At 37.6% G+C, this 19,237-nt stretch overlaps 1 protein-coding gene across 2 annotated transcripts in view; it reads right to left on the bottom strand.

Annotated features, from left to right (window-relative positions):
- The window catches only part of WSCD2 (WSC domain containing 2), a 448,279-nt gene that overhangs the window by 239,166 nt on the left and 189,876 nt on the right, over positions 1-19,237 (bottom strand). The gene's annotated exons all lie outside the window — the stretch shown is intronic.

The following is a 19,237-nucleotide window of genomic DNA, read 5'->3' as shown; positions in this document are numbered from 1 at the left end:
GTACCCCTTGTTACGTTCCTTGAGGGGTGTAGTTTCCAAAATAGTATGCCATGTTTTTTTTTTGGGGGGGGGGCTGTTCTGGCACCATAGGGGCTTCCTAAATGCGACATGCCCCCCAAAAACCATTTCAGCAAAATTTGCTTTCCAAAAGCCAAATGTAACTTCTTCTCTTCTGAGTATTGTAGTACACCAACAGTGCACTTGACGTCCACACATGGGGTATTTACATACTCAGAACAGATGGGGTTACAAATTTTGGGTGGGTGGCATTTTCTCCTATAACCCCTTGCAAAAAAATTTAATTTGGGGGAAAACCAGAATTTTAGTGAAAAAAAAATTCATTTACACATCCGACTTTAACGAAAAGTCGTCAAACACCTGTGGGGCGTTAAAGCTCACTGGACCCCTTCTTACGTTCCTTGAGAGGTGTAGTTTCCAAAATAGTATGCCAAGTAGATTTTTTTTTTTGCTGTTTTGGCACCATAGGGGCTTCCTAAATGGAAATCCCATTGTGGCTCCTTCCCTTCTGAGCCTTGTAGTGCACCCACAGAGCACTTGACATCCTCCTATGAGGTATTTCCTTACTCGAAAGAAATTGGGGTACAAATTTTGTGGGGCTTTTTCTCCATTTACCCCTTGTAAAATTTCAAAAACTGGGTCTACAAGAACATGAGAGTGTAAAAAATGAAGATTTTGAATTTTCTCCTTCATTTTGCTGCTATTCCTATGAAACACCTAAAGGGTTAACACACTTTCTGAATGTTATTTTGAATACTTTGGGGGTGCAGTTTTTATAATGGGTCATTTATGGGGTATTTCTAATATGAAGACCCCTCAAATCCACTTCAGAACTGGTCCCTGAAAAATTCTTATTTTGACATTTTTTTAAAAAATTTGGAAAATTGCTGCTGAACTTTGAAGCCCTCTGATGTCTTTCAAAAGTAAAAACTTGTCAACTTTATGATGCAAATATAAAGTAAACATATTGTATTGTGAATCAATGTATAATTTATTTGGAATATCCATTTTCCTTACAGGCAGAGAGTTTCAAAGTTAGAAAAAGGCAAAATTTTCATGAAATTTGGGGATTTTTCACCAAGAAAGGATGCAAGTAATGACAAAAATTTACCACTTTGTTAAAGTAGAATATGTCACGAAAAAAATCTTGGAATCAGAATAATCGGTAAAAGAATCCCAGAGTTATTAATGCATAAAGTAATAGTGGTCAGAATTGCAAAAAAGGGCTGCGTCCTTAAGGTGAAAAGGGCTCAGTCCTTAAGGGGTTAAGGAGCTGAACAATAATGTTTTAATTTACTGACAACATACTCTGGAAATGGTACAAATTGCCACAGAATTTACTTTACTTCTCCAAGCAAACACCATGGCACACAAATAATATAAGGCATCCTTGTGGAGTCAAAACCCCATGGATATCTATGGAAGTTCCTGATAAGAATTATTTTCAGTGAGGAAAGTCTGCCGTGTGAACCCATGCTAACTTAGAAAGTCCATTACAGAGGTCTTCCAACAAAGACTATTAGAAATATTGGCAAATTTATGCAAGAAAGAACATAAGTATTCAGACCATTTGCTATTGTTCATGAATTGAAACGACAAATCTCTGTCTAAGGTTGCACATCTGACAATGCATATCAGAACCAAACCATGAAGGAAAAAGAACTGCCTGCAGAGCTTTGGTTGTATGGAGGCACAGGTCTGGAGAAGGAACCAAAAAAAAAATGTCTGCTTCGCTAAAAGTTCCCAAGAGCACAGTGACCTCCAAAAATTCTTAAATGGAAGAAGTTTAAAACTAAGGCACTCTATCTAAAGCTGCTGACCCACAAAACTAAGTTATCATGGGAGAATGACATTGTAAGACAGGTATCCAACAATCCAATGGTCACTTTGGAATAGCTCCAAAGATCCTGTGTGCAGATGGGAGAAACTTTCAGAAGGTCAACCACCACTGCAGCACTAGTCCAATCATGGCTTTATGGTAGTGTAGCGAAGAAAAAGCTTTTCCTTAGTGAGGACAAATGAAAGCCCACTTGGAGTTTGTAAAAAGGGACACACGTACTCCAAGAAACCAAGATTTTACTTTTTAGCGTGCATTCCAGGTGTTGTGTCTGGAGGAAACCAGGCACTGCTCATCACCTTTCCAATACCATCCCTACAGGTAAAGGAAGGAAGGCGCCTCATGTGCGGGATCAGTAGATCTTGCAGGTGGGGGTAGGGGAAGGTGATTCCCAAGCCGCTTACCGAAGTTGGTTGTGCGCCCACACACAACAAGGTTAAGAGCAGAAGAGATATGAAAGAAGGTCCACTGGGTAAGAGTAGAATCAAAAGCGAATGACCAGGGAGTCAGGAGTTTGTCTGGCGCAGAGAGGAACCATCAGACAGCCAAGTAAAATCAATGGATTTATTAGATGCAACGCGTTTCGCTGCACATGCGCAGCTTCATCAATGCCTGATGAAGCTGCGCATGCGCAGCGAAACGCGTTGCATCTAATAAATCCATTGATTTTACTTGGCTGTCTGATGGTTTCTCTCTGCGCCAGACAAACTCCTGACTCCCTGGTCATTCGCTTTTGATTCTATCCCTACAGGTAAGCATGGAGTTGGCAGCATCATCCTGTGGGAGCGTTTTTACTAGCTGTGTCAGGGAGACTGGTCAGGGTTAGGGGAAAACTTAATGGAGTAAGGTACAGAAATATTCTTATTAAAAATCTAATTCAGAGTGCTCTGGATCTCAGATTGGGCTTCATCTTTCAATAAGACAAATAACCCTAAGCACACAGCCAAGACAACACAGAAGTGGCATAAACACAACCCTGTAAATATTCGTGAGTATCCCAGCCAGAACTGTGACTTGAACTCAATTGAACCTCTATGAGAGAGACTTGAAAATGGTTTACATCGACAGTCACCATTCAACCTTACAGAGTTTGAGAAAATCTGCAGAGAGGAATGACAGTTAATCCCAAAATCCAGGTGGCATCATAGCCAAAAAAGAATGGAAGCTGTAATTATTACCAAAACTGCTTCAACTAAGTACTGAGTAAAGGGTCTGAGTACTTATGTCAATGCAATATTTGACTTTTTATTTTTCAATAAATTAGAAAAGATTTCCACTTATGGGTATTGAGTGCAGAATGACTGAGCAATTAAGGATTTTCTTTTCTGTTTAGCACAAAGCCGCAACATGAAAAATGGGGAAAAAGCTAAAGGGACTGAAAACTTTCTGAATGCATTATACTATATTTGGGAAACTGTTCAGTAAAAAGAAAGGCTAAGACTGTAAAAGATTATGTAATGATTTAAACAGAGAGGCTGATTTGGTTTTTAAAGGGAATGTCTTTTTTTTTAGAATAGTGTTTGGTTGTGTCTTTTCTAATTTTCCATTTTACTAACTATATTATAAAATAACCCTGGGATTTTGTAGTTTTCACTCTGCCTACTAAATCTAATAATAAGCTGATAATTCCTAAAGCTTTTCAGAATTTCTTTTTTATTATCATCACAGAAATAATTACAGGGAAAGGTGACGCCTATATGTAGATAAGTTGGGATCAAGCCATGTACAATAGGTGTTGGTTACACTTCCCCTCCTTTAGTTCTCTTCACAATAACCTCTGAACAGGTCCCAGAGCATGCCTGGAAAACTCTCCCATAAAAGTTAATAGGGTAACCTTTAGTCAATTATTGTTATGTTTATAGGGCTTGCCATAAAGGACATCTCTTAATGCTGTTAAAAGCAGCCCAAGCAATATATTATCCAATTCCATTTGGTTACCCCTGTTGTTACAGCACTAAGGCCTTGAGATCAACATAAATACTGTAACTCTGCATGCATATAATTGATAATAAGACAACACTGCCAAGTCAACATAGATATCCATCTTAGGGATTACAGAATATTTTATTAGAGGTTAATTGCTGTGGACACTTCACATATGGTAAAACTGAAATGCTGCACGCTTTATCAGTGATTGGCGGCTTATTCTCACTAACCATCTGCTGACAAATCTTTACATGTCAATTCAAATCAATCTAATGGATTGAACCAGTTTAGCTTAGAAATCTGTTCTGATGCTCCCACTGTGTTGAGTTTCTTTAGTCTTCTATATTGTCTTCAAGGTGATCGCATTGCAAGAATTTCCTTAGGTTTCCATTCTTTATCGCTTCTGATTATTCACAAATATGTAAGATTAGATTTTCCTTTGTAACTAAGAAACTTATCTTGTGTCTAACAAGAACAGACAGAATAATTTTATCTACAGTTCTCTACTTTTCCATGACCAGTTAGGATAAAGGTTTAAGCTGGCCTCAGAACTAAGGTATTGCTAACTAGTCTGATGGTAATTCTTTAGATGATAAAATTCAGTATCTGCATTTTACCTGGCCCAGGCCTGTTATATCACACTACCTCTCAGCCTATCAAAGGCCAGGATGGGACATCACTTTGGCCAAAGACAAGCTAAGCCACAGTGTGATGTGATGGGCCCCAAAAGAAGGAAGAATCCTGCATCGAACGGTAGAGTGATACCAGCAGCATCGGGGAAGCGGTGAAAGGTAAGTCAAACTTTTTTTTATTTTAATAGTGTCAGCCCAGGCATAATGGGCAAATACATTTTTTGAAGAATTACTCTTTAAAGGGTAGCTCCCACCATCACATTTTTTCTTTTTTCTGTCCCTGCCTATTACCCATCTATCCCTAACCCCCTCCCTGCCTTAATTTTTTTTTTTACATATTAAAAATGCCTTTTTGTCTGCCTGGTAGTGTGCTCACTACCAGGCAGACTTCCCCAGCAGGCACCACGTCACTTATGCCTGCTGGGGCCGACGCTCAACCCACTCCCCCTGCCCAACCCCCTTAGTTCACCCATTCAGTGTCCCTCCAGCTGTTTCCCCACTACAACTCCCAGCTTGCCCTGACATCTATTGGCTGTCAGGGCATGGTGGGAGTTGTAGTGGGGAAACTGGAGGCATACTGTATAGGTGAACACGCAACCCCCCCCCCCCCCCGCCCCCGGCATAATACTTTACCTTGTCCTCGGGAGCCTGCGCGCATCCACTTCCTTCGTAGCGCTCGCTCCCGCCTGTCTGATTGACAGGAGGGAGCGAGCACCGCAGTGACTGAATTTCGACTCATTGCCAGGCTTAAATGAGTCGAAATTCTGTAGTGATGTCACTGCCGAATGCATTCGGCCACTAGGAGGGCGACCCCTAGTGGCCGAATTTAAAAGTGATTTTAAACTGGTTTAAAATCACTTTTTTTTTAATTAAAGTATATTAGAGATATGTTGTAGTACTTAAGTACTACAACATATCAATTTTTTTTATTTCATGACAGTGCCCATTTAAACAACAACCATTACATAATATTCCGAGAAAGGCTAAGAAAATATGCAGTCAGGAGAGATTGTCTCATGATACCACAGAGGTATAACAGACCCCATAGGTTTCACAAACTAAACATATATGTGATTTCATGGAAGAAAGCTTAGCTAGTTGTTAAAACTATATATTTACAAGGAATAATAGCAGCTGAAGATATATGCATAATAATAACAGCAGCAAACACAATACAGTCCTTCAAATAACACCAGGATATATATGATATGCCTGTACATGTTAGAAACCCTTTAATACAAATCTACTGACAGACCTTCAGTACCTCAGGAAATTGACATTTAAGGAACACATTTCAGGGTACTCCAAATTATATATGGCTGTACAGCAGCCGAAATGAGTCGACAGGATTCACGTTGTAATTAGATGCTACAGTAAACCTTCCCAAATAGCTTCTTTAAAGTTTTAATTGTTCTGCAAATGTCTACAAATTACAAGGAAGAAGATGTATAATCTCAGAATTGACATTTTATTTTTATTCCCATAGCATTCACTTCTTATACAAAACAAAGTCCTGACCTTGAGGCAGAATCGTCTTAATTCCTACATCATTGATGAGGTCTACTTCACACACATCCCTGAAGCAACAACTGGTGCTAAGATGAAAAGAAATGGTGGCATCTGCAATATGTAGATGATCACTAAATTATATTATGATGCAGACAATAACACTGGTTGGAGATTTTATAAAGGCATAGCATAAAAAAGTATAAAAGCATAGCATCAACTCTTCCTTCATAACAAATTTATGTCTTGCATCAAGGATAACAAGGCTATTATTAAGTCTTATTGTAATCTCTATTCTATAAACCAAAATATAACACCCAAGAGGATTGTGGAATGAAACGCATAACCTCATTCTTCTTTCTGCTTGACCTCATAATTATGCGGGTCCCAGCACTGAGACCCCAACTGTAATGTCTCCATTGGTCAGTTTGTGCATGCTGCACTCTGGCCAGTTTAGAGTTAATTGTTATAGCCATTCAAATCCTAGGTGGGGTTAAATTTGGATCCAAGGTTAGATCCCAGGGTTAGATCTTGATTCACACAGTGGTTTTTGTCCTTCCATGATTGAAGTTTGGCTTTGTAGTTTTATCCGGTTTCTCCCAGTCCCTAACATAGGAGTCAATTTGTTTTGCATCCAGTTTTGAATTAGTTCTGTGTATTCTGGTTGGGGTCCATGTTCAGACCAGTGGTGGTCTTTGAGAGTTTTTGTGTTAGTTTTATGTTATTTTGCATTTACATATTCTTAAGTTATATAGTGTTTGTCTTTAGTCTAACCTTGTTCATCCCCTGCATCCCTGGATTTATCTTGCCATATATAATTCCTAGTTTTCCTGTCTAGTTCATATTTTATATCTGTCATTTATCTTGTGTTGGTTCTTAGGCTGTAGTCTGTACATTATATTCCTGTTACCCTGTTTCCATGATGTTTGTTTTGTGCTACTTTGTATTCCTGCTGTACTCTGTATTCTGGTTTATTGATGTTGTCCCTGGTCTATACAGCACATGTTTATTATGTTGACTATGACGCCCCCTGCACTGTAGTTAGGTAGGGACCAGCACCCAGTTGTTAGCTGCCAATAGGGCAGTTGAGCAAGTAGGCAGGGAAAGAGGTTCAGGGTCAGCTTAGTGCTCACTCTTCCCTGCCCTCTGCAATGTATGTTTATGACATTTTGCAATGACAGAGACACTTTTATAACAGGGACCTGTTTTTTACACTGTTCACTGTGTGGTCAAACTGACATGTTATCTTGATTCTTCAGCTTGGTACGAATACAATAAATATTTTTGTATTTTTAATAAATTTGTTATGGGAAGTAATGCAATAAAAAAAAAGAAGGAAATATGGAGCTTGATATAATTTTTTTCCCATTTACTCCATTCACCATGTGGGCTTTTATGAGCAATTGTTTTCTATCAGTGCTCTATTGGTAGACCCTGCTTCAGACAAGCCCTCTCAATAGAAGAGCCACAGCAGCCTCGGAAGCCAAGGTAAGCCCTCCCACTGCCAACCCAGTGGATCCGCCCCCCACCATAGCTATGTAAAGGATGGCATAGATGGATGGAGAAAAGAACTTAAAAAGAGCTGCTCTCAGTTTTGTCTATATTAAGAGCAAAATATCACTCACATTTAGCATCCCTTGGCAATAACAGTTGAGTTGATTCAGTTACATCAGCCAATTGTTGGTTAGTTTCCTCTAAGAGGGGATGTCTAGATGGGTCACACTCTTTATCTATGATTCAGCCTATCTATATTATTATAACTTACTCAACAAGAACAATTCCAGTTGTTTGTGCCATAAGTTTGGTCTATGCAAGGCTGCATGGTTACTACAAGTTCTTTTCTTGATGTGTCAGTCAGGCATGTTCTAGTCAAAATAAGACTGGGCTCATAGTTTTCACATATTTTTCGGGAAGCTCATTTTTTTTCCAAATTTTTCAGGAAAGCTCCTGACATACATGCTAAAAGTCTTCATATGGGTTTATTGTTCTTTTTTGAATCATAAAACTTTAAGCTTGTAACTCCATCCATTGTGTAAGGACCTGGTGAAGATAGGAGACCCTCTCCAAACATGTTGTCCTTAATAAAACCATTTTTATTATATTATATCAGTAAAGCTAATGGTTTTTACATCTACCAGTTAGTGCCATCTTATGCATCCTATTTTAGAATCTTAATCGCTGTTGTCCTTCCTTTTTTTTTTTCTAACCATAGGCATTCATGTAGATGTCTAGGATTACAGCATACTGTTTGTTTTGCTTCTCTTTTACTATTGATTTTTTAAGCCCATTGAATGAATTATGATGTATGTTTTCATCTGTAACCCTTCTCGCAAGGGATAAAATTACCTATATACCTTCAGGTGCTGTATCAACAGAGTTGCTGTGAAAATGCTACAGTGCTACTGTGAAAATGCAACATTCATTAAATATGTTCTCATCTGATAAACTACATAGCTGTTTTCAAACAATACAGTGAAAAATCTAAGTATATCTGCATTTTCATAATGCAAATGTAACTGAATATAACACATGTAGTTTACCTTTACAGCAAATATAGTTACAACATTATATACAGTATATATATATATTTATAACTATATTGAAAGAGATCACTGTCAATATATATATATATATATATATATATATATATGTGTGTGTGTGTGTGTACACACACATACAGGGCACAGAAAAGTAAGCTGTGGTGATGTGATAATCTTTTAATTCAGTCAGTTTCTCTAAGGGCACATTTTAAGGGGTATTTTAAATGGGGGTATTTATGGCATATTCACAGGAGTTATGCAAAATGTGTAACACAGACCATAGTCAACAGTTTTCAGCTTCATGAACTCCTCCAACCACTTAAAGTAGGCTAGAGAGGATCGGAGGAACCTATTTGACATATAAGTGGGATACAAAGGTCCAAACCAAATCTATCAGATATTTATGGCATATCTTTAAAATATTTGCAGTCATAGATTGGATGAGTGGACCGTCACTCCTGTTCACCATGAGCGCGTCTCCAAAGATGGGAGCTGGAGCACACAGGGACTGGTATGTTGAGCATTGAGAGACTTAAGAAACGGGAAAGAGGTGGAGACCATGAACATACTCCTAGAAATAAAAAAATAATCAGATTTTCTTCCTTAATTGTATACAATTAATTCTGCACTACTAATAGTCTCAATTTACTGCCTTATACTTTGTTTGCATTACTGTCTTGTTCCTCTCATAATAATGTTGTTAACTGGAATGATGTTAACAGGTGTTACATAAAGTACCACATATACTATGAAAAAGGGTCCATTGACCTAAAATGTGTTAGAAATTGGGGTCTTTCCTGTGCTTTTTATGCTCTGTATATCCATGTGCCTTTCTGGTGTCAATTTTGGATTTTTAATGAATTGCCAATAAAAAGTACCATTGTTTTATTTTGTTATAACTCAATGCAAGTATATTTTCTGCTGTATTCATTTTTTATTGATGATAAATCCTTCTTACCACACCTTTTTACCACAAAACCAATCACATTTTCATTCTCCAGTCACATGTAAAAATCCACTTATGCTTCTTATCCTCCAGGAAGGAAAACCTGGACATCTCATAATGTTATTCTAATTGCTGTCATTAGCTTCATTTTGTAGGTGATATTAGACATGCTAATTCTCTCTAGTGCAAGAGGAGCCTTCCAAATACTTCAATCTCTCCAGGCAACAGGCATTATTAATGTGCTCAGTGCCTAGTTAAGTCATTCTGAATGTGTGTAGCTTTGCAAAAACAATTTTCACATGAATCTTTCAAGTACATTAAGGGATTTTCTCTTTAGTTGGCTTAACATCAGAAGACCATAATGTGATCTCAAGACACTTTGAAGGTGACAAGTGGTGAATTGGTATATATTGCGAAGTGCCAGCTGAAAACAAAGTGAACAAGTAAGGATGCTGCAAAATAGAAACAATGGGTACCATAGTAGCTCTACAAGCTTTACAACCACTTTATGTCCACTTAAAAATATTACTATTATTCCAAAGACCAATGAAATCCAACACAATAAGCTTGCAATACATTTTACATATTTTTTTGCTTGTCTTAGAAAGGATGCAAAGTCAGTTTGTATGAACATTATGGGGGAGATTTATCAAAACCTGTCGAAAGGAAAAGTTTCCCAGTTGCCCATAGTAACCAATCAGCTTGCTTCTTTCATTTTTAACAAGGTCTCTGTAAATGAAAGAAGCAATCTTTTTGGTTGCTATAGGCAACTGGCTACTTTTCCTCTGGACAGGTTTTGGTAAATCTCCCCCTATAAGCAGGTGGCAAAATTCTGTAGTGCCAAATGCAGATTTTACCTGCAGGAAACCCACTTTGGTCGTGCCATGCGTAACCCTAAGGAGACATTTTCTCCATTGTATCTCCATTGTCTCCATTCTTGTATAACCCATTCCTGTGGTCAGTGGTGCCTATCTTACATTATTATTTAGTTATGTCCGGACATCACACTCTGCAGAGAAGATGTAGCTGGATGAAGTCCTGGTGTCTGGTCCAACAGAGAAGACATCACTCAGGTCACTGATATCATTGTGTATTCTTCTGACTGTCCCATCAGAGCTGTAGTAACTGATATTGTGTATTCTCCTGCTTGTCTCAGAGCTGTAGTCAATTTTAAGTTCTGTAGTGATGATGGATTAAACTGTTCTTCAATCTGTGGCTCTCCAGCTGTAGCAAAACTACAACTCCCATAATTGTTGAGGCTCTCCAGACATGATGGGAGTTAAAGCTTTACAACATCTGGAAAGCCACCTAAACTGAAGTGATTGGTTGGCGGTCTCAGCAGTCGGACCGTCACCAAAAAAATGGGCTGTTTATTCTAAAATGCTCGGGCCTTTTTTTGGTCCCAGTCCGGTCCTGCATACATCTACTCTTGATACCTACATTGTAGGTAATATGTATGCCACATGTCAGTCCACATTTTGCATAAAAATACACTGAAATTACTGCAGTTTAATTCTACAATATGTGCTCTGATAAACACTTTTAAATAGACTTTTAGGGTTAAAAAAAAAAAACCTGTTGCTTTTTATATATTTTAATGCTGTATTTTAGTTTTTGTATTTTTTGTATTTTACTATGTGTGAAATTAAAGCAATATAGCCATTACACCTGTCTGGTGTAAAATTGTTAAACTGTGCCTTGTCATTTAAGCTCAAAATATGGTTTGGTAAGGGGTTAACAATTAATAGCTAGAAAAATGATTTAGGTGCTAGGATAAGTGTGTCTTTTTTTCTGGAATGTTTTTGATTAAAATTAGCCTCAAATTATAACTGTTGACGCCATATCGCATACCCTCCTCCTTACTCTAGTTCTCTCTCATTTCCCACAAAAGCTTAATTAAGGATCTGAAGAGGAGCGGAATTATAGCAGAATCAAAGTACAGCTTAAGCATTTAGTGTACAGAAACATGTGGAACAATCAGGCTGATAGAAAGGGACCAGGCTTTCGGATGAGCGCAGTTCCGGAGCCTCACATTTACTACACTCCAGATCACTTGTCATTGTACTTGATTACAATTGTAGATGTAGACCACCTTCGATGACATTGCATCTGTTATACAGTGCATTACTGATCATCTGGTATCCAGGAGAGCAGAACTGGGCCAGATCACTAATATTTACCAAATATGGAAAATAAATAATGAAGGAGATCAAAAGCAAAAAGGAGACTTGTAATAGTAATGGCTTTGTGATTGTCTTCAAGGGATATGTACAGTTTAAAGAGATCCTGTCGCATAAAAAATTATGTTACATCCTAGTATAGAATATGGGGAGCTGAGTAGATTTATATATTTTAGTGGGGAAAGTGTAACTTGTTTTATGTTCCTTTAAATTCCTGCTCATTCTAGGTTTATAAAGTGAATAGGTCATGGACTGTGTTTTGTGTGTGACTGTGCATACAGGATTAGCTGTAGTTCAGGGGTAAAGATATCTCCCACCCACTGGACTCCTAAGAACATAATGGGAAGGGATATAAATTAATAGATTGTGAGTTCTACTGACTATATATATATATATATATATATATATATATATATATATATATATATATATATATCCTTTAACTAATATTGCATGTTCAAGGTAACAAGTTTACCATTTGAAAATGGCTGGGTGAGCCAACTGAAACGTTGCCTAACACGTTTTTTGAATAAACCACGTTTCTTTTTTGACACTTGGTGTGCCACTGTTCATTTTGGATTTTGAAGTTTCCATCAAAGCTATCTGTAATTTTATAGAAAATAATAATATGTGTTATTTGTTACTCACTGGGTCATGCAGATGCTTTACATATTGTTTATTGTTTATGTGTCTAGCTCCTGTATTTGGCTCACAAATCCCTGTTCTGCTCCTGACTCACCCTGAGTTTGCTGTGCAGTGCTGGGTCTCCTTATCCAATCACTGCAGGTTGCTCTGTAACCCCTCCTCTCTGTTTTCAGACCGGAGGCTGATAGGACAGGAGTGAGCACAGACGAGCGCAAGTACCACCCTCACTTGCTGGACTTTGCCCCAGCCTCTGCTTTAAAGGGGTTTTCCACCATAAGGTGATTTTAGTATGTACCTGGCAGACAGTAATGGGCATGTTTTGAATGGATCTGTGCTTGTTTTGGGGCTAAATGGCTATGTTGTGAGATTACCATTATACTGTGGCTAGCTTTTTGTGAACTGGTATTTCCTGTTTCGGTTTCCTTTTTTGACTACAAATCCCATAATTCCATTTTCCTCCCACCCACACATCAGCCACCCCACCCAATGAAACATAAATGAGCTGCATCCATTCAAAAGACCTGTGATTTTCAATCAGGGGGCCTACAGCTGTTGAGCTGTTGCATTAGTTGCAGATTGATCTCTCTCTCCCACCAAGTGATCACTCCACCCATTGAAGCAGACAGGCTCCCTGTCATCAGCTGACTAGTGATTCAGGTCTCGACCGCATTGCAACCTGGGAAAAAATCTGAGACAGCAGTCATTTTGCATGCTGTTAAAAAAATATTGGGGTGAAAATCACATAAGTATTGTGAGAAAACCATCACACACAGGTACAGACACTATATTATGAACTACACCTACTTTACAGCCCCTGTAGCAAAATCAAATAAAAAAAATCCTGGAATACCCCTTTAACTTGGACAAGGATGATGTTTTGGGTGCTATGGAAACCCCTAATGGTCTTTTTTATAACCCAATATTTCTATACAAAAGGAGATACATTCTTTATGAAGTATATTAAAAAGTTTAATGTTTTGTCAAGATGTACAACATATATATATATATATATATATATATATATATTATATTTTTTTATTCTGACAGTGCCCATTTAAGGCCTTTATAAGCACAGATAAAGATATATTCACAATAACTTATATCTAATATGGTTAAGGGCTACAATCTCTCATGAAACTGTTTCTGCATATGCTATCAGATGACTCAAGAGGCTTCATTTACATGACAATGATGACACTATTTGCCCACATGTAGTTACTAATGACAGAATGTCACCAAATCATGTTGTTGTGAAAAACAGGAAACGTTATACCATCCGTGTCAGAAAGTGTTGTGAATAGAGAAATATAAAGAAATGGCACATCTGTGTATTGCAGATCTGTGTTGTGCATATATATATATATATATATATATATATATATATATTGTCAAACGGAACGGAAGGATAAAAAGTTCAATGCACAGTTGTCATGAATGAGGGGGGTTAATGGGAAGTGAGCCCTAAAGCTGTCCATAAAAAAAAAAAACACCCTCCCGCCCTAAACTACAGATCAACAACTTGGAGCCAGTCTCTTCCTTGTGCTAAAGTGCTATCACTCATAATGATGCCTATAGACATTTTTGGGCCTATCCAGTTCTTTTTCATGGATTTATGTGGAATCTAAGAAAAAGAATGAGGCTTCTTTTTAAAAACTTATTTTCTACCTCATGTCCTATTAAGGGGGATTACATGCAGTGCTACTTGGGGCTATAGTGTCTCATGAAAGCATTTTTAAGCCACACATCAAGTGGCAATAAGGCCTGTAATATGGATTTGCGATGGCTCTTGATTCCAACAGGGTCCATAAATACAATTTTGCAACTGGTCTAGAGATTCTAGTCCAAATTTTTACATAAACAATTTTTTTTGACAATTAAAATAAAAAAAGGCAAATATTTTACCATATAACAAAATTCTAGTAAATGTACCTAAAAAGGCTGCCTTGCGGTTTGTGTTAAAATGTTTTCTGCATGTAGCCTAAAAGTGGTATTTAAAAAAAATTGTAATAATTTGAGCCACAAAGCACTTTCTTTAGCTCGTTCCAATTGTACGAAGTTATTTTTTATTTTTATAAATGTTCTGTAGGTATGGAAAAGTAATGACAAGAGAAGGCAAGGAAGCAGATCTTATACTTTTACAGCAGATGAGGATAGATGACATAGGTAACAATAGGTCAGAAGGTATTGCTACTATAAGAGACAAGTCATCAAAATAAGGGATCAAAGTGCAGTGTTGTTTGAATTAGATAAATCGAGGTGACCTTGGCCAGTGACAAGCATCGAACTAAGGTATCCAGGCCAGCCACTGGTTCTAACACAGGTCTGATGTCTGTGATATCTAAGAACATTGTACAAATATGTCATGCAAAAGAAGGAAACATTAACTAGCTCATTGCCATGCAGAAATGTGATTCTGAAGCACAGGAGAAAAGCCGAGCCGTCTCCTCGGTAATAATGCAGGAAAAAACATGGATATACTCCGGCTCTTAATGAGAAAAAATCTTTAAAACCACAACAATCTATTTGGTCATGTTAAAAGTCAAAACAGTAGAAAAAATGCATCATGAAAAATGCTAGAGAAACTATGTTTCTGTGGTGTTTTTTTTATAATGCATTTTTTCTATTGTTTTGACTTGACCGATTACACTTTTGTGGTTTTAAATTTTTTTCTTAAACAGCCATCTTTTTACAGTAACTGAGTTATATAGTACTCAATAGATAGATGGCTGGTAATGCACACATTGGCCCAGATATATCAGTCTGCATGAACCACAACTGCCTGGTAAAATCTGGTAAAATGAAAGCTGAGCCGTGATTGGTTGCTATAGGCAAAACCAGAATGTTTTTGTTTCAGATAGTTTAATACATCTGGGCCTTAGATCAATAGAACAAATAGTGGCCAAATAGCAGTCAGAGAAAGGGGCATGGAAGTAACATTTACAGTAAACAGGGCTTATCCTGTAGATGTGTTTCAGTTACAAAACTTTCACACTTATAAACAAAAAAATAAATTGTGCTTGTCCACTATACAGATCTATTTGCTGTCTATCCAGGTGGCTTACTACCAGCGTCCCAAAAAAATGGTTACTCCCACAGGTCACAATGTCTCCTTTTGAGGCCACAAAGCTCCAAATTTAAACTCTCATCAGCTGTACAGGTTTTTTACAGCCTCACTTGCATGCTGACTTTCACATAGTTTTAAAGCCCAGTGACGTGCTATCTCAGGAACTTGTGCTGCACTGGACTAGTCTAAAAATCTAGAGTGAGCCAGGAAGGGTATAAAAAGCCTTACTATTAAACTTTTTTTTCATAAGAATCCAGGCCCAATAACAGGACTTACCAACGTTCCAGGCAAGCTAAGTCCCACCAGGGATTTTAACTATTTTCTAGATTTCATATATCTCACCCAGCTTTACCTAGATGATATATGCACCTCCCAAATAGTGTTGGGTGCAAATATTCGCATTTTGAATTTTTTCGGCGAATATCACAAATTAGCAAATTCACAAATATTGCGAATATATTCGCTATATATTCTAAATTACGAATATTCACTTTTTTCCGCATATGCGCATATTCGCATATCTGAATATTCGCATATTCCTTCTTTTCACTTGTGGGCCAATTAGATTGATGCAAATATACTTGTCATAGGTTATCAACTGTTTTCTTCCTCGAATATACAAATATTCACATATGCTAATATAACAAATACGCAAAATTTGCGAATATAGGACGAATATTCGTCTATATATTTGCGAAATATCGCAAATTCGAATATGGCCAATGCCACTCATCACTACTCCTGAAATCCAGTATTCACATAAAACAACCCCAATGACTAGAGATGAGTGAAGTTACAGTGATTCGATTCGTCACAAACATTTCGGCTCGGCAGTTGCTGACTTTAGCCTGCATAAATGAGTTCAGCTTTCAGGTGCTCCGGTGGGCTGGAGACTCTCTCCTAGGACTGAATCCACCTTTCCCAGCCCACCAGAGTACCTGAAAGCTGAACTCATTTATGCAGGCTAAAATCAGCAACTGCTGAGCCGAGAAGTTCGTGACGAAAATAATTACTTTAACTTCGCTCATCTCTACCAATGACCATTCCTTTTATTGTTTTACAATCATTGTAGGCTGTATTTTGAGAAAAAAATACAGCCTTCTTTTGAGCAAAGTACAGCTACACAAAAATGGCTTGAAGGCAGCAATTCTGCCATTGTTTTGAGAATTTTTATCATGCACAATGGGGAGAAATTTATCAAAACCTGTGTACAGGTAAAGGGGTGCAGTTGCCCATAGCAGCCAATCAGATTGCTTCTTTGATTTTTGAAAAGGCCTTTGGAAAATTGAAATAAGTGATTGGTTGCTATGGGCAACTGCATCATTCTTTCTCTGCACATGTTTTAATAAATCTCCCCCATTATTACTAATGCAGCAATAAAAACAATGTATATATTTTTTTATCTCACAGTTTTTTCACTATATGGGTTTTAATTAATAGACAAAATGGATTTTAGTGACTTCGTATTTTACACAAACTGTATTTTATCCTATGCATTTTCACTTCATGTGGGTCTTTTTTTGGCGTATTCTGATCAATGGTATAATATATTGCTAAATTTATTTTGTGTATTGCTGCCTGTCAACATCTTGCTGACAGGTAATCTGTTAGGCCCTGCCTTGTTGGGCTAATAAGCATACACACTTTACAGACATTGAGGCCTCCATATACAACAGGCACCAAATGGATCAGTCGGCATTAGAACCGCTTGGACATGTGCCTTCTCCATTAGCGACAATGCATTTCTGAAACGATAAACATGATCAATCTTCCGGCAGAGTCCAGTATTTACATTTCTACTACAGAATTTTTCTGCAGAATTTCTATAGTGTACACGGTGCAGCAGAATCCCATTGAAGACAATAGACAATGCTGCATTGGAATTTCCAAGCAAAATTTTTCCACTTGGAAATTTCCTGGTATAAATGTAGCCTGAAGTCTTAGCTAGACGCCTGACTGCTATTGTAACTCCTTGGCGTCCCGTAGTCACTTTTACAAGGTGACACTTGGGTGTCATAGGGAGCTGGTTTCCGCTATACATGTGCATGGACTTTACTAGACATAAAATTACATTGTCACCTGTTTTCATAAGAAAAGCAAGTGCATATTTACTATACTGTGCCTATGTTTTGTGGTATAGTATAGTTCCTGTAGACTTTGAATTTAGTGCTTTATTACTCCAGGCAAATTATGGTTAAATAATAGACAGAGGTATTTTTGCATAAATAGAGGCCCTGTTTGTAATCCGTCATCATTGTTGCTTCTAATTCTTATTCATATTATAGTTATGGCAACAACTATTTCCCTAAATAACAGAGTACTTCATTATTCAACTGTCAAGGGAGCATTGTGCTGTAGCAATATGTTATACTATATATTTCCACTAGCCTACTTCATCTCTGCCAGCACACATCCAGTACAACAAGCTGGGAGATTGGTTTTATAGAAATCAATCTTTTGTGTTTTTATATGATGCTCTTTTATATCAGCATAAAATATACCAGCTATGTACACCCATCCGCCATAACATGAAAATCACTTCTTTGTTTTTCCTGCATATCCCATAGATTGGATTGAGATCTGTGGAAGGCCAAGCCAACACCATTAACTCATGTTACTCAAACCATTCCAGAACTCTATTTACAGTGTGTTTGGGCTCTTCGTCTTACTGAAATGGGCCATAACTTTTAGGGAATGCTGTTGCCATGAGGCATGTACTTGTACTGGGAGATTCAACCAATCAGAGTGGGCCTTTCACTGGTAAATACCTTGTATTAAAGTACATATAGTACAGGACCCATAAGTGATTTATAGCTTCTAGCGGCTATTTATAACTATTATATGTAATGACTTGCTATAACTTTTTTTTGGTTATCTTGTCATTTTTCTTTCATCTTCATTTTTCTTATTTTGAGTTGATATTATGGAGACTTTGAAACCAATTTCTACTTTTCCATAAAGAAGATGGTCTTATGATACAATGGTGATTCAATGGTTTAAACATACAATGTTCATCCTGGAACCAATTAATATTGTAACTTGAGGGACCACTGTAAAAGAATCCTCATGGGGGTCAAAACATATGCTACACAACAAAAATGTGCTCTCAGGCGAGCAGTTTGTTTCCAACCTGTACATGTAGTAACATGTCTGACTTAAAGACTCTCACTGGGCACACAGAGCATGTTTTGTTCTTATAATAGACTCTCTGTTTTTTCTCTGAAAACCATTTGACTGAGGCTGGATTCAAATATGCCCGGCATCCGGCATAGGTGAACTCAGCCTAGATCTCGACGCAACTGATGCCACAACTGATGACAAGTTGTCATCAGTTGTATGACATGCAGTGTCCATTGTTTATGCATGGCGGACAGGGGTTCCGCTGTCGAATGTTCGGTGTGGCCAACCATCCAGAGTCAAAATTGAGATGCTGGATGATTGTGAAATTGTGGGATCAGTTCTGGCATCAGTTTCCCTCCGATGCACGACAGAGGGAAACTATGCCGGACGCCTGATATATGTGAACCCAGCATTACTTCATCCGATATTGCAAATGTATATGCTATGTAATGTTCCAGCTATTTTGTGGTCACAAAAACTACAACATTGTTGAAATTGTGGTATTACTGTTAATGTGAAGATGAAAACATTAACAAATGTACATAAACAACACGGAATATAGTGACACACCTTACCTTTATCATTACATTCAGGGAATTTTTACAGTCCCGTTGCTTTAGATGTAAAAAAAAAAAAAAAAAAGTCCCCACCAATGCAGTCTACCTTTATGGACATTTGTGAAAGTATGGGTCACCATAGAACTGTCTTTAAGTCAGAAAATTGTATTTGTACCGCTTATTGCATAATTTTCTAGCTTAACTTAATACATTTGTTAGACCATTTTCTCAAATTGTGGTTTGCATATTTTGGAAGCCAATGGACA

The sequence above is a fragment of the Hyla sarda genome, chromosome 1 (genome assembly GCF_029499605.1).
Source record: "Hyla sarda isolate aHylSar1 chromosome 1, aHylSar1.hap1, whole genome shotgun sequence".
Lineage (NCBI taxonomy): Eukaryota > Metazoa > Chordata > Amphibia > Anura > Hylidae > Hyla > Hyla sarda.
Note: the sequence above shows the minus strand (reverse complement) of the source record. Positions and strands in the feature narration are given on the sequence as shown.